This window comes from Protopterus annectens, chromosome 4.part0, assembly GCF_019279795.1.
Source record: "Protopterus annectens isolate FY-2018-M chromosome 4.part0, PAN1.0, whole genome shotgun sequence".
Classification (NCBI taxonomy): domain Eukaryota; kingdom Metazoa; phylum Chordata; order Ceratodontiformes; family Protopteridae; genus Protopterus; species Protopterus annectens.
Window position 1 is genome coordinate 1970512288 of NC_056733.1, and position 25949 is coordinate 1970538236.

General features: G+C 44.1%; 1 protein-coding gene across 5 annotated transcripts in view; it reads left to right on the forward strand.

The window, feature by feature from the left end:
• TENM2 (teneurin transmembrane protein 2) overlaps positions 1-25949 on the forward strand; it is a 1770657-nt gene that overhangs the window by 1432365 nt on the left and 312343 nt on the right. The window lies entirely within an intron of this gene.

Sequence of the window (25949 nt, forward strand, 5' to 3'; positions counted from 1 at the left end):
ACACACACACACACACACACACACACACACACACACACACACACACACACACACACACACACACACACACACACACACACACACACACACACACAGAGTTATCTAGGAATATGGCTTACATGCAAGTAGTCATAAATTCAGATGGTTGAATGGAGGTAAAGTTCAGAACAAGAGACTGAATAGTCAAGTGATTGTTAAATGTTGAAATGTTGTGCAAGACTGAGGTACAACAGGGAATGGGAATTTGCCCTTTTCCCACAGTAAGATGATCTCAAAAGTTTTTGTTTATTTTTTATTTATTTATATTTGTTTACTGGGGTAATGCACTGATCTTAATGGACTATTTTCAGGCATAGTCCAGGTGAATAGGGTCACATTAAAAAATGAACAAAACAAATGTACAGATACAAGGATATGCTAAAACAAAATATATACAAATATATATTTTTTACAGATGCAAAAATATGCTACAATATTTATTTCAAGAAGCAGTTTACAATGATTATACACACACACAAACACACACACACACACATATATATATATATATATATATATATATATATATACACACACACACACACACACACACACACACACACACATATATATATATATATATATATATATATATATATATACACACACACACATACACACACACACACACACACACACACACACACACACACACACACACACACACACACACAAGTTGCAGATGGGGGTGGGGATACAGGAGGACTTTGATATTTTACATGTTGGAGTAGTTTCTTGAGTTGGTATTTGATGTAATTCTGTTTGACAGGTTTGAGTACAAGCAGGCAATGTTTAACATTACCCATAAAGACAGAGATATCTAGAAAATCTTTCTGCAGAGTGCAACTTATAAGTAAGAGCAGGGCATCCAAATCTGAAGTGATCATGGTTCCACTGTACTCAGCCCTCATTAGACCAATAATAAAGTACAATGCACCCTTTGGCATGTGCCTGACCAGGCATTTGCAACATATGGAATGGCTAGAGATGTTCCTCACTAAAAGAATACAGGGTGCAAATAATATATCCTATGTGGACCACCTCAAAGCCCTGTCCCTGTACTCAGTCTCCTACAGACTACTGAAGGGTGATCTATGTCTAACCTACAAGATATTCTCCAATTCAGCCCTGATGTATCTGCTACTCATTTACAAAACAAACAGCACTAGTATTACCCAATCTAAGGATGCAAGCCTTGTCTGTGACATAAATAAAATATGTTGGAGGGACAGGTAAGTATCTCAGTCATTACCCCTTCTCATGAAAGACTCCTCATTCATGTGAAACAGAGCTCTTCCGTAAGCCTATTCAAACACAATTTGGACCAATGGATGGGAAGTTGCAAATCTACCCCAACTTGATAACTGTGGCCCTTATGGACAAGGGCAGTTTGTAGATGCCTTAAGTCACAGGCATTTACTAAAGTCATTCTAGCCCATGGGCATTGATAATTGGGACTACTAGGGCATGAATGGCTAAGCTTAAAAAGGCTCTAGGGCCATTATCCTAGTAACATCCTAGGATCCTTTGATCCTATAAATGTGTATGATTACTTTTTTTGAAGAAATTTAATTACTTAGTGGTTTTATTATACAGGATGCATATTCTATAACTTTAGTAGCCTGGAAGATGTCACATTTTTTATTGATATTGAATTCTAATCTTGGAATACAGACAGGAGCGTCCCTTGCAGGACACCCCAAAAACTGGCAAGACCAAAAAAAGGTGATAGACTGAACATTCTGGCTGGGGTGTATACATACTCGGAATACAAGGGTGGGAAACCGTGATGACCCATGGGCCAAGACAATTGTATGAAATGGGTCCCGTGAAGTGGAGAGTGGGCAGTGTGTAGTGGTGTGTGCAGAACAGACCAGGACTCAGAGTAAGCATGGGTGCTGTTGAGGAGGTGCGGGTGGGGGAACTATGGGTAGCTACTTATGGGTCTAGGTGTGCAGGTGTTAGCTGATGTGGGCCTATATGGACAGCCCTAGGGATGTAAGCGAATGTGTTCATTGGGCAGAGGTGTCACCCAACGAGCAGCCACACCCACTACGAGTCCCACTGCAGCAAAGTGTAATCTATATGGCAAGGAACAGAATAACCAGATGTAAATGTATATATGTAGAGGGATGTGTGTGTATATCTACCCATAGCGACATAGAGATAAGCCTCTCCCTCTCCGTAGTACAAATGTATACATACAGAGACAGAATACAGATACATACCCACATATAAATGTATACATATGCAGACACCCATAGACCCATATGTTGTGATATATATATATATATATATATATATATATATATATATACATATATATATATATAGAGAGAGAGAGAGACAGAAAAATATAAATATACATGTATGCATACATATACAGATATATCTGTATATAGTAATGCAAATATCTATATATATATATATATATATATATATATATATATATATATATATATATATATATATATATATATATGCGACTGTAAATATACACATGTATATAGCTAGGATATGATACAGCAGTTACAAGTTACATATGTTCACAGGCCGTGCATATGGGGGTAAGGGGTCCAATAAACAAACGTGTAAAATGTAGCATCAACCCCCAGCTAGGCTGGTGAGACATACAGACACACAATAAAGGTAAACACACCACTGCTTCCCAGACCACCGGCAGGATACTACCAGTGGGAGAGACCTGCCAAGTCTAATCTTAAAACATAGACATCGATGTCCCTTGTTGGACACCAAACATTAATGATCATTGGAGGCAGTCCCAGTAATGACTTATCAAACCAGGCTGCAGATGTACACGGACCAGTAGGTTGTGCAAGCCTGATAACCCACGGGTCGACACAACGTATGACATGTGTCTCGACATGGGGAGAGTGGGCAGTGTGTAGTGGCGTGTTTATATCCCACCTGCACCCACAGTAAGGATGAGTGCTGTAGAGGAGTGACAGGTGGGGGAACTATGGGTATGCAATTATGGGCCTAGGCATGCAGGTGTTGGCTGGTGTTGTCATATTAGGACCACCCCGGGGATGTAAGTAATATTCTGAAATGGGCATAACTGATGCCCATACCTCTCAACCCCTAAGAGCACATCCACTGGACAGGACATAAACCATTTGGGGAACAAATAGGGACCATACCTCTGAACTGTCCCTGATTTCCAGGGACGTTCCTGATTTCGACTCAATTTTTAACTCTGTCCCACTTAATCCTTCCTAAAACTAGTGACATTTGGAGGAAAGGTGGTGAACTACACGTAATGAATAATGACAACAATTAAGAGTTATAAACATCATTTACCTCAGAAAATGTGTATGAATTCATATGCTCTGAGTCTGTCAATGTGTCAGGTTAATAGCACTAATAATTTAAATGTGCCCCTGATGTTGTTATGCCATGTCCCTGATTCAGTTTGCATTTTTCCCCAATCATATGAGAGGTCTGATAGGGACAGAAAGCACATATTCCACTGACAACCTTAGAAAGATGATAGAATATTAGGTATGCAGTAGCATGACTTGGCTGAAGGATGTGGATTCCAAAACCCAGTTACTTGTTTGTATTGAAGAGTGTCAGTTTCTATGTATTAGCCAGACGGGTGCAGATTGTAAGAGGAACACACTAATAATATGAATCAAACTCTGGACAGGCCGCGGATTTCGTACAGTCGAACAGCATTCTGTCACCTAATGGGCAGCCATTCCCGATACTGTAGGCATGTAATCCGATGTAATAGGCATCACAAGGTAATACTGTAGTCCTCACTCCCACCCAGGGGTGTGAGTGTCAGATGCAAACACCAAATGCAGTGCATTTGCAAGTGCGGGAGCAAGCGGGTGTAAGCCTGTTTGGCCGCCAGTATGTGAGTATTACACTGGTATAGCAATGTTGAGGTTGACGGAGTGTAAGAAACTGTAACCGGAGGTTAGCATTGCTTAGCTCTGCACAAACCCATGCACACCTGCTCACAACTGCTTTAATGTGCCTTAATCACTCCATATCCAATGGCCTTGTTCTGCCCAGCAACAAAATAAACAGTCTCTGCAAGGCTCGAAACCAGGACCCTGCACACACAGCTATTGTGATTTACCACTATGCCATGGCAGATATACAGACATTGGACCTTATCACAAACATATCATCCAGTGCAGTCATTCAGCAGTATAGGAAATGTATTCCATCATGTAGATGTATGTGTGAGTGTTTATGTCCAGATATAGATACATACATATATATAGATATATCAGGAACATCCCATGTGACAAAAAAAGCATTACAAAGGAATGAAAAGGGAAACACCAGCAATGCCTGAATTATGTAGTGGTGTTGTCCTATGTAATATCAAGACTCCCTCAGACTAACATGTGTCATTTATACATGCAAACATTTGTACATTGGCCATATACATCACTCATTATGTGAGAACAGTACTCTTGCAAGGTGCTGTGTGCAACATCATCATCATGATAAAGGTAAATGGGATAACCATAGAGGGACCGGTAGAGCTGTGTGTACAATGGGGCCGTCCGCATCACATGTACCTGTAACATTTAGGAGTCATGTGCATACTAGGATTGTGCACCTGAGAGACAAGGGTGAGGATAACTGGAGTATGTTATGATGCATATTAAAAGGGTTACATGTCTCCAGTGGACACGTGTGTGAAAGTGACAGCTATGTATGGGGCAAATGTTGTTCTAGGAACCGATTGGCCTTTTATTTCAGTAGGGTGAGAGTGGGATGTGGTGGAAGGAGAGTAGGTATGCCCGTGAAGGATATGTAGGGTAGGATGACAGACAAGACAGCATACAGGGTCAGTATATGACACATGTGGGGGGATACACCTCGGATGGGGAGGGGTGCTCGGCAGTTACAAGCCCATGAGTCCCCAGATGGAAACAGTGGAACCGAGGTCCCCAGCCATGGGCAGCCACCACTGCACCAAAACAGCTGCAAAGGTGGCAGTGCTGGGCGATGTCTAGGAAGGGCAGCCTCACCCTGTAAATGTGACATACTGCCCTTGAGCTGGCATATCTGGCCTCAAAACCCCTTATTGAGCCCCCTACGCACCACATCCGGGACTGTACGAGAGCGGGCATGTTCCTGTCTGGACCTGCTTCCAGGGGGAACAAGCCCCATCCTCAGTGTCGGTACCACCAGAAGGTGGTGCAGAGCCAACAGAGGTGGAGGTCCAAGGCTGGGCCCCAAATGTGCTGGTGCCCGGTGCCATGGCCAGCTGAAGTGGGACAGGAGGTTCTGCCATGATCTCCAAACCCATACAGCCTATGGTGTTGCAGCTGAAACACAGATATGGCTTAGTAATAGTCAGCAGCATTCAGGATTACTTATAACAGCATGCATAGATATGACTATCAACCCAACACAACAGATGGTATACATTTGCAGAGGGAGCACAACACATGCATATATACTGCAGGACATCTGTACAAAGTGTAGAAGACTTGTGACTGCAGCTATGAGCAGTGGCCCATTATTGGCATGTCACTGAGAACCCCAGACAGTGTCTGTTATACCACTGTTTCATGTGACATATGTCCAGTCAGGGAAGCGATGGCAGTAACTCATCACTATCACCATGTATTGGCTGCAATCCTCACACTATGCTCCTGCAGTTCACAGATGTGTGTTCAGTGAGTAACACAGGAAACAAATGGTTCCACACACTGACCACTCCACAGATGGCCCTAAAGATGGGGGTCCCCTCACAAACAGAGCACTGTCATGTCAGTTTGAAAACATGCAGAATAGCCATTACCGCACACAACTTGTTAAACAGGCAATAGTCTCAATGAAGCATAGCTACATTTACATGCTGTAGTCATGTCTGGCACATCACCCTCCTGTCTTTAGGCTATTTCCCACTGTGTATGTTGTTTGAGGAACATCCAGATATCATCTGTGATGCCATTTACCAAACACCAGATCCAGGTACTACTCACAGCGACTGTCATGGGCAAACACCAAGATGAAGTTCCTAGATATTGTACTGTGTTTTTCATGTGAATGGCTATGGGAACATCATCACAGCTGTTCCACAAGCAATCAGCTAGAGGAGGACTGCAATAGTTGCAGAGGACATCACCTGATCATGACCATCACTTACAAAACACAAGCTGCTGCTGAGCAGGTGTACACCTCCACATCCACCAAAGAGTGTGTGGGAAGGACAGACAGAGGCAAAGTACATCAGAGAAGGGCTTGGAGACTAAAACCTAAGCATCATCTGTCACACACCTACCAGTACAGATGTTCAAACCCCTGGCTGACTAGTCATTACTATTACAAGTGCATGCAGTTATTCCATGTGCCACAAAGCTGACATGTTGGTGTGCTGTAAGAACATATATGTGTGTTGGTGAGCGATATCTACAACAGAGATATAGTAGACATGCATTATGTGTAGCACACATGGCTGTCCACATGAACGGATGTCATTGTCAACACAACCACAATCTCTAATGGACTCACATTGGCACTCTTTGCCAGGCCCACAAATACACTTCCAAACTACTTAGTTTGCCACACTGCAGTAATGCACAGGTACTACATGCACCACAGGGGATATCCGGAGGTTCTATGTGCTAGGGCATGTGAACGTGTTTGACATCTGTTGGTATGCCAATGGGAGTTATACTGGGAGTGACTGTGGTTGGGAGCATCATACCCCACACGCAGACACAAGGTGCCAGTACTGACATGCATGTGTGCATTGCTTCATGGGTGTGTAGTGGTTGGCTGTGCAAGATGGCTGTACAAGGTTGGGTGAGGGGTAATCCTTGGCATCATGCCACATGACAATGGTGTGCAGTGTGGTACAGGGGTGTAGTGTCTGCAATATCCCCACACAGATGGGTATTGTATGAACTGTCCTGACATCCTGGTTACCATTGTGTATGGCCATAGCTTTGCAATGCATGCCATGTCTGTGTTTGATAGTCCTTGACATGGACATTGCCTGGGATGTGCATGTCCCACAATAATGTACAGTGAAAATGTACAGGTGTACCTGGTTTGGCTGGCACATGTTGTGTACACAGACTGTTATCCCCTGATATGCCAATACTGGCCTGGTGTGGCAGGACCTGCTTATAGTCAGCAGGTTGACCCTGCACCTGCATTGATAGCATGATATTATATGGTATTCCCTGGTGTCAGTGGCATCGGTCCATACAGGGCACATGTGTAAGGCATTGTATGGCATCTGTGGATCATATTTGATGGCACCACATATGTTGCAGGCATCCAGTGGGGAACATAGTGAAGGCACATTGTCTGCAATTATGTGCCTATTGTACTGTTGTACAGGGTGCCATGTCCTCTGCAGCCCACTGCAATCACATCATGCCTACTATCTGTCATCAATGTGCAGGGTACTAGCAACATAGCAGGATATTCTAGGCAAGTGTGTTTGTGTATGAAACATGGGTTCAGGACATATTCCTGGTAATAGTAGAGTTGCATACTTTGTTCACCAGGTCCTTTGCCAGATGTAGGGGTATGGCTTGCTAACACAGTCCCTTGGCTGACTGACATCTGTACTCCTCGTGAGGTGGACATTGTGACATATAAGACGGACACCATATAGGAAAACTACAAAATCTGCTCCCCAGCATGTCCAGTGGTTAGACACTCACAGTCACCTCCACACAGGCTCTGACAGTCAAACACACACACACACACACACACACATACACACACACACACACACACACACACACACACACACACACACACACACACCTGCCATGTCTTGGAATAGAAGTCCTACCTAACTAGTGTATCACACTACAGCATTACGCAGTTACAGCACGTGCTATGGAGATTACTGGGTTACAGCAGTCCCAGAGGTGTATGTCTAGGTGGGTGACATCAGCAGGATTGCCTAAGGTGGTCATGTGAATTGTAAAGAGTGTGCATACTTTAAAAGGCATTGTTACTTTCGCAGACAGGCACTCACACACAGTCTCTCTTGGAATAGAACCCCTACCTAACTAGTTTATCACACTACAGCAATACACAGTTACAGCACGTGCTACAGAGAATACTGGGTTACAGCAGTCCTAGAGGTGTATTCCTAGGTGGGTGACATCAGCGGATTGCCAAAGGTGGTCATGTGAATTGTAAAGAGTGTGCATACTCTAAAAAGCATTGTTCTTGTCTCAGGCAGACAGAGAGAGACACACACACACAGTTGGCCTCTCTTGGAACAGATTGCCAAAGGTGGTCATATGAATTATAAAGAGTGTGCATACTCTAAAAGCATTGCTTCTTTCACAGACAGGCGGACACACACACACACACACACACACACACTTGACCTGTCTGGGATTAGAACACCTACCAAACTAGTTTAACACACTACAGCATTATGCTGTTACAGCACGCGCCATGGAGATTACTGGGTTACAGTAGTCCCAGAGGCGTATTTGTAAGTGGGTGACAGCAGCAGGATTGCCAAAGAAGGGCATTCCAAGTGTACTGCGGGTTGTACATGTCTGTTACCTGCGTGTACCCCCTGCTTACTATCACGTAAACACATTTATACCTGCTTACAACTGCCTTATGCAGTCCTAATTGACAGTATCTACAAGGCTTGCAGGTCTTAAACCCTGGACCATGCACACTGAGGTCACTGGATGTACCACTAAACCACCTGGGTTGTACACATGTTGCATGGAGTCTATAATGCACATCCTACTACTGGTATACCACAGTACTAAAAAAAAATGGGACAATCCTATTGTGTACATATGTACAGTACCCTTGAATGTACTGTACTCTGTGAAGCACCAAAGACAAGTCTACATCTGTATAACTGTCATAACTACATATATATATATATATATATATATATATATATATATATATATATATATATATGCACCTACGGGATGTGTACACAAACATATATATATGCATATACACAGACACAGCAATAGCAATATATATATATATATATATATATATATATATATATATATATAGACACACACACACACACACACACACACACACACACACACACACACCTGAATGCCTTTTGTGACACAGAAGGCTTCCAAAGGAACTGACATGTACACAAAACAGAGGCATCTCATGTTCATAGATTAGTACTAAGCTAACTGCCCTTGCAAGCCATTTTAAGCTTAGCCAGTTACCCCTTGGGAGACTCAAACCCTGCACCTTGTGTTTGTAAGGCAAACACCTTAACCATTAGGCCACCCTCCCAGCCCTTGTGTTATAATCTCTTGTGTTATAACATTTAAATCATAAGCAGTTCACCAGAGAAGGGATGGTTGTTGTGTATGTGGAGTTTGGGGAATGATGGCTAATGTAAGCTACCCCGGGGACTGTGGAGTTAGGGTGGGGGAATGATGGGTATGGACCTACACTCCAGCGACCACTTCTGTGTCACTGCTCGACAGTGGCAGAGGAAAATAACATACCCAACTGTAATCGTGCTTGACTGTGTATTATTTACCATTCCTAACTATGTAATTCACCACAGATGGCTACCATGGTGTGCTAAAAGACATTACATATGTGTATGCCTGGCTACAGGGTAGTCACACACCCAAACATGCACACACTTGCCAATATTGTGCATACACATCTTGCCTATGTAAAGGTAACTAGTACAGTGGTATGCAGTTGGGGTATGTGCCACAAAACACATACAATTACACTTACTGATTCCACATCTGAGCTGGGTGACATCACAGGACTGATTACTTGCAGTGTGGAGGGGGTGGAGAGGTTTGGCAGTTGACAAGGATAAAGGCCAGTGCAAAAGGAAGTATCTCTTTGGAATGCAGCAAAACCCGCTGCCATGACAGGATGCAGACACAAATATACACTCACAACCACACTCAGCCATTTGCTGACACACACACTCAGGCATTTGCGGAGACACACACTCAGGCATTTGCTGTCTCTCACACACACACAGTTGCCAGTGGTGGGATCAGAACTCCTGCCTATCTAAAGATCACTATTACAGTACTACGCAGTTACAAGATGTGCCACAGAGATTACACATTCCAAGGCAGTCAGACTGCCCTTCTACAATTGAGGACAACAACAGGGAGACCGACAGTCATGAAGTACATAGCTGTAGACCTGTGTGTTTAAAGTAGGTGTCCATTACAACCTGTATGCACAAACAAGACACATCATCTGCAGGTAGGCCTGAGAGGTATAGTTGTAGCACAACAGGAACCTGAACTGGAGTATGGCCATCTGTGGAATGGACAACTACTAATACTATACACTGTTACAGTGGGCATGCTCATACACTTAGTAGCACAGGGCCATTTGGGATACACTATGACTACAACTACACAAGGTTATACTAGGCATGCTCATGCACTTAGTAACAAAGGGCTTGTTGGATGCACTGACTCAAATTACACAAGGAGGCAGTGGGTACGCTCATACACTTAGTAGCACAGGGCTGTAAGGGATGCACTCTGATTCTAACCACTGAAGGCCACAGTGTGCATGCTCAAACACTTACATGTACAGAGCATGTTTTAATGGACTCCTATTGTAAATACACAGGTTTAAAGCTAGGTACATTTCACCTGTCAGTATATATGCACATCATACTGGTGTACTACCCGGTACCTGTATGTGGCCCGTAAATTATATATCTGTGTTGTTGCTGTGTGATACACATGCATACATGGACATGAAGTACTGACATATATATGTTATGTATATACATTCATGCATGTGTGGACATGACAGACAATAGGTTACCTGGATCGCACAGGCGGATGCTACCTACAGTATGTGTCACACACCTTGCTGCCCTGAAAGGCATACATTGATAGCAGGTTGTAGACAGTGGCATTATACGTGGAACAATGGCATGTGCAAGCATAATGTGTGAGCCACCTTGTGTAATGGTACTGAGGTGCAGGTGTCAAGATGACCTCTCCCGGCTGTGTTAGTTGTTGTCATTATTAACAGGACTGCTACCCTAAGTATATCTCACATTGGTCATATACACAAGTTCTGCCGCTGTCCGTCACCTTACATGAGGCATTTGCTACCAAGCACATTAATGCCATGCGCAATGATGTCATGATATGGGTTGCAACTGATAGACCAAAACAATGAGCCAATGTCCTGCTGTTATTATGAGATTGTCCAGTGTCTGTCATTCTGGGCTGTCATGACCGAATGACGAGCCTTCAACACAGAGCACATGCATCCATGTTACACGTGTGTGTGGATAATACCTATGTTGCATTTACCCATATAGCCGCATAGCCACTATCCAAGGCAAATGGCCTACACACAGAAGTAACACCCTGACACCTACATGACAATTGCATTGGATGCTTACGCTAACCAGTGCTAGATGTGTGGCTTTATTAATCCATTTGCTCAATGTAGAATCTACAATGGGGAATACTGACATCTGTGCAGTGAGGAATACCAGGCTAAAGGCTCTGTAGTGCACAATTGCACTACCACAATATAACTCAGATCCAGACATGTGGGCCATAACAGTGGTATGGACCATTCCAGATGGTGGTGTACACATATTCATAAAGGCTACTCACATGTAAAAAACAGTACTCCGACATAACGCATCACAGATTAGTCACGTACAGGTGACAGTGGGAAATGCTGCATTCTAGGTTGTATCCTCATATACATCCACCACCTTGTTCCCAGACTACCAGCACACATCCATATGTGGTATGACATTGTATGGTAGACCACCAGATAACCCTCGATTGGTGGACTGTACCTAGGCCTACATCAGCTGTGCAAAGTACCCATGTACAGACACAGCTGTATAATGTGCTATGCAATGCAATAATACCACTGTTTGCAACCAGCTCAATTGCACACATACCAGGGTCCCTCGGATGCTGTCAGCATTAACACGGTTGACTGCTGCTGTACACTAGTAAACAACACCCTCATGATTGGATATGACCTAACTGTACCTGCCCTGGATATGTACATCCCACACTCATACATCATAAATTACATTGCCATAGCTTTCATTTTCCTTTCTACATACAGGTGGCTACAGTCATTACACACATACACATGGCAGATAGCATGCTAACAGTACATAAGGTTCGATATCTATGTTGACAGAGGTAATATCCCCTCTCTACTGGTCACCCATGACACCTATCATATCATACAACACCCCATGTGACATGTATGTTTTTAGACATGTCCACCTAATACAATGCCTGCAAACATACCCAAATAACAGGACCATAGGACCTACACAAGGCCTGTATTGACAGACTCAGGGAAATCCAGCTCTGCTCTGTATGTTCCTGAGTAGTCACAGGTGATATATTCACGACATGTACAGCCATGTGTAGCCACAGCTCCTACATATACCCCATGTCAACAATTGCAAGCCATGCATGCTGTGTGCTGTCTGGACATTAGCCTTAGTACCACAATAGCCAGTACATGCTGGGGTGAGATGTTTACAAGCCACAGCCCTCACACATGCTTGAATGAGTGTACTGCCTAGCTTTAACAGAGCACATTGCTGACACTCTTCCAGTACACATCAGGTGTGTGTGGCAAATATGATGTGCTCACTGTTGACCATTACAGTGCCCTGGCTTCACCATGGCACTGTCAAGTAACAGTTTGTAGGAGCATGACATGGAATAATGCTGTGTGTGTCAGACTGATATGTGCTGTTGTAATATATGTACACTTGGCTACTCGGTGAAAGTGGTGGTGTCCTACCAGTACATGAATACAACATCCATTATGGTGTAATGCTTGGCTATGTTTCACAAATGGCATGGGGAAGATGTGGAATGTATCCTCTTGACCTGCTAGTGCGCGTACTGATGTAGACCGCATATGTGTACATGTATTGATGTTTGTGTAGATTCCATGTGTGTGCAGTGTCTGATGTCTGAAGGTGACTGTTGTCTTAGTACATCATGCTGTTGCAATACAGCCTCAACATTGCCAACTGTATATGGAGATATGCTCTAAGTACAGTAAGCCGTACATGAGGTATGGACAGATGTTTGAACATGACTATTAAGTAGTGGGGCTTCTTTGCAGATGAATGATTACTGAGGATAGCTCACTGCTGTGTTACAACCAGTCCTACAATAACCTGTGTACCTGCTAAGGTCAGGTTTTGTTAAATGAAGTGGAAGACAGACAATATAGAATGCTGTAAGGGTGACACTGAAGGCAAACCTCATGACACCTGTAACAGTAATACCTCCCCTGTGCATATATTGTGCATATAACAGCACAGTTGTCAAAGGAAAGAGTCAGTAAGCATTGTATCAGATGCGATAGTGCTGTTCCCTCTGTAGTACCTATCATGAGATAGGCAGGTGTTTGATTCACATTACTGGCACGTGTGTGTGTGTGTGTGTGTGTGTCCATATATGTCATGTATGGCTGGGAATGCATCCCACATGTTATCACTCTCCTGAACACTGTTGTTGACACCAGTACAGAGTGAAGTGTAGAAAGAAAGGCATAGGCAGGTGGTTAAACCTCACACATGTAAAGTGTCTGTATGTGTGTGACATAGGTGTATATCTTTGTGAATGCCAGTGTGTGTGTGTGTGTGTGTGTGTGTGTGTGTGTGTGTGTGTGTGTGTGTGTGTGTGTGTGTGTGTGTGTGTGTGTGTGTGTGTGTGTGTGTGTGTGTGTGTGTGTGTGTGTGTGTGTGTGTATGGCTGTCCATGTGTATGGCTGTCCAGTTCCTGGAGTGAGGCTGTATTTTACCATAGTGAAATGTTAATGCCCCCTCCCCCTATCCACTCAATGCAATCTAGCATCCCTATTGATATCATCAATTGTAGACGGGCATACTAACCGCCTGTTAACATGTACACCCTGGGGTGTGACCTGTTGTTACATAGTCTACTGATGCACCCCCCTCCCCACATACACTCACTGCACTGTAGTATCCCTGTCAATGTCCTCGATCTTAGGCCATTCCAACTACCTGTACATGTGTAATCTCTGTGGCACATCTTGTAATTGCGTAGTATTATAATCATGATATGCACATAGGCAGGAGTTCTCATCTGAACACTGGCAACTGTGTGTGTGTGTGTGTGTGTGTGTGTGTGTGTGTGTGTGTGTGTGTGTGTGTGTGTGTGTGTGTGTGTCAGAGTGTGTGTTACTGTGTCTGTGAATCCCTGAGTGTGTGGTTGTGTCTGTGTTTGCATGCTGTCATGGCAGTGGGTATTACTGCTTCCCAATGAGAAGCCACTGTTTCTACTGGCTTTTACCCTTGTCATCCGGCATACCACTCTTTTACCCACTCCATGCTCCAGATAACTATACCTGTGATGTCACCCACTATGGATGTGATGGCTATGAATACAGTAGCTTACTACACAGCTATCATGCTCATGGATCATTATAACAGTAAACATAATTGAAGCATGTGAGACTATAACTGTGATGTGGAAGCTACAAAGTGCATGCAGGTATTGTCATACTGACCCGTGGGTAGTGAGCATGTACATATGGGACTCCCGCAAACACCATCATCCCCCGGCACATGCAACTACACCTGAAAGAGGAAGGCAGAACATCAAGATCAACATGCTGTTAGTGTTGTTACACATGATACATACTGTCAAATGTACAACATGTATTCTAAAACTGCAATACATGGTATGTCTGCTGCACTACTCAACAATATTAATCTACAATTGTCTACCTAGTATGTTCACCCTGTGCATCAGACCATATGAACATGTCCCTGCACCGATTATGTGGATGACAGGGATGTGGCACAGGCATCATCATATGCACAGGGTGATAGTGTTTGCCAGAGGCCTAGGCTGTGCCATTGGATGACATCATGTGTGTGTGTTAGGGTCTGTGATATCATTGGGCGTGTGTGGATGTTATGCATGTGTGTGTTGAGGTGCCCTACATTTGTTTCCAGTGTGTGTGTATGCATGCACACAGTTCTGGCATGTGGCTGGCCTACACAGGGGTATTACTGACAGCTGCAGACTGTACAAGGCAGGTTTCACAGTTCACGGTGTCCGGCCATGGCCATGTGACCTGTGCCTGCCAGGGGTTGCACGGGCACTACCAGGCAGAGGTCCAGATTGGGTACCGTCTGATGACACATGTCCACTGGAATCATATCCCTGTTGGGACCATCCAGGACCACGTGTATGTGGTCTGCTGTGCCCTGGTATGGACTGCACAGCACCAGCTGCACTGCTGCTGCTACCGCCACCATGGGAGAGGGCATGTGCAGTAGCATGTTCATGTAGTCCTTCAACAGGTGATGTAGCTGACCTACGTCCACATGCCCAACATCTCACTCCCACCAGATGTTCTAGCACAGACATTCCATGCTCGAGGATTGAGATGTCACTGTCTAGGACTCCCACCATGTCACCCAATCGTCTATCCAAAACATCTGCAAGATGATGGTGAGCATTTGCAAGTGCCTGGATGTTGTCAGTTAATGAATGGACAGCAGCCCTCTGAAGCCTCAGACCTTCTCTGTTGTGCCATTCAGCATGTGCCTGTGCCTCCATTACAGCCCAAAACATGCATCTGGTGACTCCAGCTGATGTGCTTTGTCTCACAGGGGCATGTTGCCCGGTGGTCCTCCTACAAGCAGCGCTGGGCACATGCCTGTGTGGGACATCACCAGTCTATTGACTGGGATCATGGTTTTCAGGCACACAATCCATACACCACACTTCCCTGTTCCATGCTACCACCCAACTGTCCTTCTTGTATGGCCAGTGGTGATGGGGTATATGAAGTCAGGGGAACTGTGTGCGAGGATGAGGGGGAGACAGGTGGAATGGCAACCAATGGCACAGATTCAGCCCCTGACAACCCTGCCTGTGCCTTAATCATACTTTCATCATCACTGCTAGAGTCTGTGGGGACACTAACATCAGGTGGACTGCAGGAGGGCAATGCACCTACATCAACACCTGTGAGGGGAAGACAAGAACTGTACATTACAAGTTATACCAGACACACACACAGACAGACAAACAGAGACACATGCAGACAGACAGACACAGATACATACAGACAGACAGACACAGCCACATCCAGACAGACACAGACACAGACACACACAGAGACACACACACACACACCCAGACACACACACACACACACACACACACACACACACACACACACAAATAGAGACACACACACTCACAGACACACACACACACACACGCACAGACACACACACACAGACACAGACACACACACAGACACATACACAGACACACACACACAAATAGAAACACACACACTCACAGACACACACACACACACACACACACACACACACACACACACACACACACACGCTACATGCAGGTGATATGGCAGATGGCATTCAGCTTAGACAATTATAGTTTCAGCATAGGCAATTATAGTGGTAGTTATCATATATCCCTGATAACTATACCCCATACCTGCGACACAATGCATGCACTTTGCACCATTGCACTGCACTGCCATGGTGAGTGCAACATACACCACATGTTAACAGACCATCACTGACCTTTGTACATCTGCCACTGATGCTTTGTGCTGGCCACTGCCCCAATGTGTGAGGACATGAGCAGTAGAGTATGTCGACTGTATACTATGTTTGCCTGAGCCCTAACTTGCATATCTCCCCCAAAGCAGTGCATGTCTGTTCAATATTATTCCGCCTACCCCTGAGCTAAGTGTAGACATTGTGCATGTGGCTGTACACACATGTTTGACATGGCTGTCCCTACTTTGCAATGGTGCCACAGACCAGCACAGGTTTACAGTACACCAGCCTGCTGTGTGGTGTATGACCTTGCCAATCACATGTAATATGACATGTCTTCTGCTGACGTGTTGAATGACATGCATACATGTGTAACACAATGGTGTCCTTTCCAGTCTACAGTATGGTAATGGTGTCCCAATGTAGGGACGTGTTATACTAACTTGGGCCTTTAGCTGATGCAATGTTGTCTGTCCACCCTACAAATATGCAGGGACATACTGCACATTGAGCTGATGTGCATAGCCATTGCAGGGCATCATGTGGCTTCACAATTGCTATACAATGTGAGCTACTCACACAGTTCATAGCCATGACTATGTTCACATACAATACATATCTAATGTAGAATGTGACCTACTTCACTGAGGTGTATACACAATAAAGCCTAATGTGAAATGTGTGACACAGGTCACAGAAGGGTATACGGATGACACCCCTGCACATCTGCAACCATATTACTGATACCTGGCAACTATGCCCACACATGGCTAACTTAGAAGTACTCTATGTCCCTCATGCCATCTGTGTACCTCACTCACATGAGGAGCAAGCATGACAGTGATGTCTGACACCAGCAAGGTGAATGTACTGTATCTGTGGCTTGATGTGGATGTATGTGTATGTTGTGCAACACATGTATGTATTTGGATACTGCATAGGTGAATGCTTCCATGTTGTGACTCACTCAAGATGTTCAAGACATGTTGTGTGGTGGTTATGCCTGCACAAGCTGTGCACAGGCCTGTATGATGTTTAGTGTTTCACATCTGCAATATCACCATTACACAAAGGCCATAGTTGTATTGTGTCGAGCCAATGTACAACAGGGTGTACACACATGTACATCACTTCTACTGTGTGTATTGCTTCATGTCTCTGGCCATCCTCCATGGCCATGTGTACACATGTTCAGTCCAATGGTTGTGATGGCCATCTTATTTCACATGTCAGTGTTATCCCATATGACATATACCCATAGATGTCATATGCTCCACTGACAGCAGGGTTATGCAGACAAAGGGTGGTATGTATAGGATGCGAGACATGTTTTGCAGGATAGTTGAGCAGTGTTGCAGTCAGCCCACTACATGTCATGGACATGTCTGGTAGCACATGACATTGTGTGACTTTCATAGCAAGGATATATTCCACAAGGGTGTATCCTGTGGGCCAGGCACACTCCAGCTGCAACACATTTAGAGTGTGTGTACACATATGCTCTCTGTACAGTACTGTTCATATTTCCAACATGTGCAATGCTGATATGTGGTACCTGTCCCTACAGTGGAACACACCTCCACCATTGTATTCACTGTTGTCCACACATGTAGTCTTCAATTGTTTCATATAGGTAAACAGTGTGATGCATTGCAGGTCTGACCAGTGTCCATTAACAGGGCCACCATACATTATGTGTACGTGTGTTATGGCAGATAGCATGCAATTAATATGTTCTGTACATTATCAAGCCTGGTAAATAATAACAATCTCACCTGACACAGGCTGCTGTCATTGCAAAATGCCAGAGGTACCTAAACAGGAGTGTCACATCAGTAAGATCATTATCCACACCTGTATGATAGCTACAGGGTGCAATGTCCATGTTAGCACATAAGCCAGTACAATACACTATACTATGGAGTATGCACATCTGTGCATACATAGAGTAGCAAACTCCAGTATGTGGCATGTGTGCATACATACCTTGCATATGATGTTACATTATATATTGTACGGTAACGCATGTAACTATGTGATATATAGTTGTGTTTTATGTGCAGTAGTGACTTACCAGGCAACTCCAGGCTCGGTGGTTGAGAGACACCCACCTCCACAATACCAGCTAAAGCTTGTGGATGGAGGTCTGCAGGTGTCCCCAGGTTTGCCAGTAGTTCCTCGAAATGTGTGAGTGGGGGCTGGGTGAGTGGCCCCCCCCACCTGTTGCACCTTGTTCCCTGGCGATTGCATTAGCATGCTGTTTCGCCCATCTTATCAGGTCAGTGCAGCATCAGTGCACCTGCTGATAGGTGTGATTGTGACCGCCAACATCATTTACCCTCCTGCAGAGTTCCTCCCACAGGGCATCCCACTGCTGTGCATCCTGTGGCACATGGCTGAAGAGTATTGTGTAGTTGTCGAGGGGGTATGGGATGAGGACCTCATCCTCCAAGTGGCTGTATGCCAGCAGTCTGCTACGTGGCACACCTGGAAGACATAACAATGGAGACAGGTCACAGTAACTCACAGAGAAGAACAGCAGTACAGCTGAACATACATGTGTATTACATTTATTAAGATTACAAATATGTCTTTGTAAATCTACATGACACTAACACCACTGACATGTATAAGCCACACACATTTGACACCTACTGGTGATGTGATGTTATCACCATACATGTATGTGTCATGTGATGACATTGCTCATACACCATGTGGATGTTGTCGTGACGTGGGCATGTCTGTTTGCCTGTACTGGTGTCTTTACCTATCAGCACATGCCTGGATGTGTTCACATTAATGAAATTGACCTTAATGCTGTGTATATGCCACATATATAGTCATACATAGCCATTAAGGACATGACCTGTGACCCTGCAGACTTGTAAGCATGTATGTGTTTTGCCATATACATCTACATGGCACTGTACAGCTGTGTAGCATCCTGCCATGTATTGCCTGTGTTGCACATGTGTAACACATGGGATAATAGCTGGTCTGATGGTATTTGCAGGGTTGCATATCAACTATAGCATGTATGGTCATAGTGATCTAGTAGGCTATATGCCCTGGGCCATTTATGAGCCTAGGCAGACAGGTTACCTAGCTGTAGGCAACAGACAGGTACGTTTCAGTGGTCAGTTCAAGCAGTGCCACAAAGCTGATACACATGGTTACTGATATATTTGGCATGTGGTCATCACATCATGTCAGAGAGAGGGGCGATGTGCAGCTTGGCTGGACAGGGATGCATAGTATGGCAAAAGTATGTTAAGTGTATGGGACATGGATCTGTCAGGCATGTTGTGATCCTTGTACTAGAAAGGTGGATGTCCATGATATATGTGTTTATTTGGGATCAGGATGTGTTAAGTGTAGCATGTCCAACACCTCTGGGTTGGACATGGCTTTATTCAGGGTATGTTGCATGCTGCATAGTGCAGCTAGGGATTGTGAAAGGCAGTGTAGGCCATCTACACATGGGCAATAACCCTTAAAGGAAATATGTGATCTATTATGGGTTACATGGGTGTTGAGTATGGCTGAGCAGTTATCTCTATATTCCTGGATGGCACCTTGTCATGATTAGGGGTACCACATACGACTACCTGTCTTTTGTGGTGACGTAACTATCAAAGGGAAGTACTGTCCGGCTGCATCCCATACACACAGTTGCCATTATGTTGACTGCTGCATAGGTGGTAGTTAATGGGTACAGGGTTTGTAACATAGGGGATGACAATGCAATACTTAGCTGTCAGATTGTGGCCCTACATCACACACCACACATCTGACACACTAAGGCCCTTCTGTATGTTGAATGCAGCACACAATGAGTCAACTATTGCTCTTAGTTCATAGTCATTTGCAAACATCAATAGGCTGATGCCTTCTGTGTTAGTCTGTGTGGTATAGATAACAAAGAGGGGGAGTACCAAGAATGACCCCTATATTACTGTGGCTGACACTGGTTTGATGTGCGTGTATTCGTCAGACACCTTCTTTAGTGTGGGTTCTGCCAGCAGTCCAGTTGCCAACCACTCCTGTGACATAGGAATATACACCTAGTTTACTGAGTGTAGCTGGAACACAGTATGGGTGATGGTGTCCTGCGACCTGGAAAGGTCATGATATGCAGTGTGAATCAACCCTACTATCATCTACATCTGTACTGAGTACATCAATTACGTTGACCAAGGTTCATGGCCATACAGACCATACTCAGCAGGGTAATTGTGCACTATGTCCCATTATCAATGGTGTCTCCCCCCTTTGTGGAGTGTGATAACTGTTGCTGTGCACCATTTGGTGTGCACACAGCCTGACATGGAGCTATGATTGAACATGATCTGTATGTGGATAGCTGAATGTTCTTACATTTGTGTAGGATACACCCTGGGATGTTGACAGGTCCCATGAAAGCTGTATGTTTGGTTTTAGAGATTGCAGCTTGTACCTGCATAGTCCTTAGTACAAGGGCCCTGTAGTGTACATGGATATATTACTAAGTGTACCTGTTGGAGGTGGGGGGAGGTGGGAGTGGGTTAAGGTTCTCCGAGACCTTATCTAGATGAATGGGTGCTATTTCTGTAGGTGCAGTACTTCCCATGCCATAGCGCTGTGCAGCACGGCAGGTCTTGTCGTTGCTATTACAATTAATGACACAGCTATAGAATGCTCTGTGCTTGGCCTCATAATATGTGGCTGATTAGTTTCACAGTAGCTTTGCGTGGTTTTATATGGTGTATCTGCATCTTACTGAGGCTGACCAGGGATCACCTACATTCATGTGTGTTCACTCTTGCAACAGTTACTACCGTCTGTGGTACAGTTTAAAGCATGGTACCACCAGTTTGCCTACTTTTTTGAGTTGGGTTCAATCCTGGTTCTGTTTCAATGGCACAATCACTACACATATGTGACTGCTTAAGGTTCATTTGTCTAGGATTCAGCATTTGCACATGCATTGTCCATCTGCATCGGTGCCATGGCACTCACCACTCTGCTCTTAGGAAACATAACATTGGCATTGGAGACTATGTGTAACATACTGATAGCCCTATTTGTGAGACTACTGTGATCCAGGTCAGTGGGGTCGATGGAATCCAACATGCATTGAGTGAAGGTCTTGGTACATGAGGAGTCTTCCCAGTTCATAACGGAATAGTTGAGAGTAGCCATTATTATGGTTCTGTCTCAGACCTAATCTTTCCCATTACAGCACATTATGACAGTTGGGAAGTCAGCGGCCTAGTGGGTGATCTGTCTCAAGGTGCATTTTGAATTCCACTTTGGCATAAATGTAATTGCTCAGCATAATGCATCTGATGTTATGCAAGTGCAATTAGCATGGGAGTGTACATATCCTTCAGGAATATGGACACACCTGCCACCCGTGTGTTCCAATAAAGGATAATGGGCAAGAGGTGAGGTATGTGTTATAATATGGTCATGCAGGTGTGCTCTCCGGAGTGTTGAAACATGTCTCAGCCACTGCATAGATATGTTCTCCATGTTAGGGATTGACATATGTGTGTCTGTATAGTGTTTCTGACATGTATCATTGTGTAGCGAGACCCGCAGTTTATTGCTTTGCTGTCCCTGTAACAGCAGTGGACCCTCACTTGAACCGTGCATGATGAAGGCACTATAGGGGAAGCATGAGCCCTAGGCAGTATCCAGATTCCCAGGGGTGACAGGTGCAGGCCCCGTCTGGCAAAGCATCATGGTCTGTCAATCATGTTATCCTAGGATGACAGATACTGGATACCCTGTGACATGCACCACTACACTAGACAATTATGGAATGCAGTTCTTTTGTCCCCATACTGCATTATCATTCTGGCCAATAGCAGAATGCTACCCAGGCCTTGGGACATACCTGCATGGGCTACAAGACCTGACAGTTCCTACATGTGTTTCCATGCAGTCCAGGCTACTGCATCACAGGTCCTGCACAACAACATGGAATATGCCAGAGCCATGTGTATAGTTCAAAAGGTGGTCTGAGTGTATGAGTATGTGGCTAATCATGGCAGACAGGCAGTTGACAGTATGTATGCCCTCGTATAGGTTGGTGTGTAACATAGTGCTAGAGTTTGCATTCACAAATGAGTACTGTTGGGTATGTTTCCAGTCATGTGTTCAGAGGTGTGGCATAATTATGCAAACTATGTCATACAGTTTGTGTATTTTGGTGTCTTTCTCTTCCTGCTTGTGGTGTCACTTGTTTGGCCAGATACTTAGATGCATCTGGGAATGTGTGTGATTTCCAGTAGTGTGTGTGGGTGTCCTTACTGTGTTCTGGTAAGGGTATGTGTTGGTTGTGTTGATGAGCTGCATATGTTAACCTACACCTCATGACTGTCCAGTCAAGTCATGGCTGTAGACTGAGCTGCCTTCCAGCTTACCCCTGTAACTGCATCCCAAACAATGTGTGGGGAGTGGTGTTAGGTGGGTGTGGTAGTGTACATGGCATAGAGATTACATCCCACCAAGATGGCCACATACACAAAGCTGACATTAGGAAACACCAGTAGCTGACTAGTGGACATGCCTGTATGAGGAGTCAGTACTACCAGTACCAAGTACTGTATTTAGTTTACGTATTGCCTATGAAGATGTTTTAGACAGTGATACTCACATGTAAATATTTGTGTTATGGACATGACAACACTGGCTATTACGGAAACATTGTAGCTACCTTTCGCAGCAATCCTCCTCTGAGGAGCACATCACATCCTGTTAGTTGATTACAGATGATGCAAGTGTCTACAGATCTGTTTCCTTCTCTGGGTATATACTCACATATCCACCAGGACCATGAGCTCTGTTGGGCACAGACACCCACTCTCCAAACAGAATCATGTATCAATAGGCTCTGATGCCACTATCAGCATGATCAGGATATAATCAGATAGTGTGAGCCCTCACCTATGATGCGGCTATTACACATGAGCAGCTGTCTCCTACATCTTACACTCCTACTGCGGATGTTACACTGGAGTTAAAGATGATATGCAACCTGTTTCATTACCAGTGCTGTGCACTACCTTACATACAGTATGTGCAGGTGGCTGTTAGGTTGGCAATGAGAGGTTGGGCTACACAAACCTGGTAGTTCAACCAGTGTGTCTGTACTCTCAATATCCACTCTATGTAGGTGTGCACATAGCCATTTGGCCCAGCCGTGTAACAAGAGTCACTACACATTTGCATAACATATACACATGCACAGCTATTATTGCTTGCAAACGATAGTAGAGAGGTGGATATTACATGTGTTATGGGCATGGATAGTTACCTGTCTCTTCCAGTTATCTTTGCTGTCATGCTGCTAACCTGTCAGATGAATACTAATGCTATGTATCCTGTCATTGAGTATTGTAATTGCCAATAGACATAACTTCTGTTTACATAACATAACAGAACTGCTATGTAGAATAGAATACCGATCTTCCTAGAATACTGTACATTACACAGTTATTGGCACAATATCCCACAATGCACACCATATTTGCACGGTAAGCCCACCTTTAACATGTTCATCTTACTTATACACCCATACATATATCGACTGTTACAATTTATCAACACATACTATCCCCTGTTATAGCACATACTTGTTGGACCAATCCTGACACTGGCAGTGGCTGAAAGCGATTTGGTGGGTTTCAAGCCCATATCATCCCTTGTGGTGTATGCGGAGTGTGCTGTGTGGCCTACAGCAGTACACAAATAGAATACTACAAGCATTACTACTGCACAACAATACATCCCTACAAGATTGCTATTTCCACTGTATGCATTGATTACACTGTAATTCTTACAGTACAGGTACTACATACACAGACATACTACATGTTATACATACCGTCTTAGTAATCGGAGGTGTTATTAACTGGTGTAATACTCATTTTCGGTTCGTCTTTCAGTGTTTTGTACTGTCCTACAGGAAGATACAGATGGTTTGGATGAGTGACAAGGCAACCTTTTATAGTTGCAGATCAGTAACATGTGCTATCCCAATGACCAATTGTTCCTAAGTAGTTAATTACATGCACATCAGCTGCGCTGCTACTGCCTTAGCCAATACCATGGCTACAGTGGAGTATAACTGAGTACTCCACTTGGGCATTGTCCCTTTGCCTTACTTGTGAGGAAGACAGCATGGAAGTTTTGTTTGGAATCTATTGCAACAGCTGTTTGGAGACGAACAGTAATATATTGTGTGTAATGCCTAGAGGATTTGGTCTAAATGTGAGTACTGCTGTTATATTTCTGAACACTGCTACTTGTGCAGGGTTTGTCTGTACCTAATACTTCTGCATATGTTTCAGTCTGGCCACGTTGTTTGACCAACTCAAGGCTGCATAGCTATGCATATAATGTTAGGGGGCTTACAGTGTGCTTACCAGAAATATTTAGTTTGGTGTTACTGTGTATCATACTGTAATAATCCGTACTCTAAAACTTCCTGGTGTACGAACCTTTCAACCCTCTGAAGTGGGATTCGTTCATACAAACCCTGTTACATCCGCAGCTGTTCAATTGTATAATGGCAACTATTTCACATAGGGCCATGTTAGTGTGTCTGTGTCCAGGTATGTTAAGGTTTCAGCAGATGTACAGTAGTTGCATAATTGGTTATGGTATGACCGTATGTAATGATGTCATTATTTCGGTTGTGGGGTAGGTGTTGGTGGGTGTACATAGCACATGCAGGTGTGATAAGAATCCCTTTATACAACATCTATATGTGTGTAGGTGTTCTTTCCTATGTGAACACCTATCCCTTAGTGGACTAATACTATGGTAATTGCAGGCTGATTCATTAAGGCACTATTAAATGCTTCCTGTATAGTATGCAGGTACTGTTAGTCCTTGAATCCTTTTGGCAATACATCAGAATGTAATAAAGTTTTGCAAAATGAAAGCTCTCTGTGTAATTCTGTCATGGATATTTGCAGTCATTGCAGTTGTGTTGGTGACTGTGTATATAGAACATATTTGTAATAGTGTATTGGCATATACTCTTCATATGTTATGTTCATATTTTTTTTTGGGGGCGGAATGTGTGATTGCTATGGTCCATGTTATACTCAGATATGACCACTTCAAATGCTGTCTACAGACAAGTATGTATGTATATATATATATATATATATATATATATATATATAGTTGTTGTTGTGTCTTTCAGCTTTTCCCGGTTAGGGGTTGCCACAGCGGAACTCCAGTCCGTTAATGATTGGCAGTAGATTTTTACATGCCGAGTTGCCAGCCCTGACGCACAGCCTTCAATGAAGACATTCCATGAGTCTCCACACAGAAG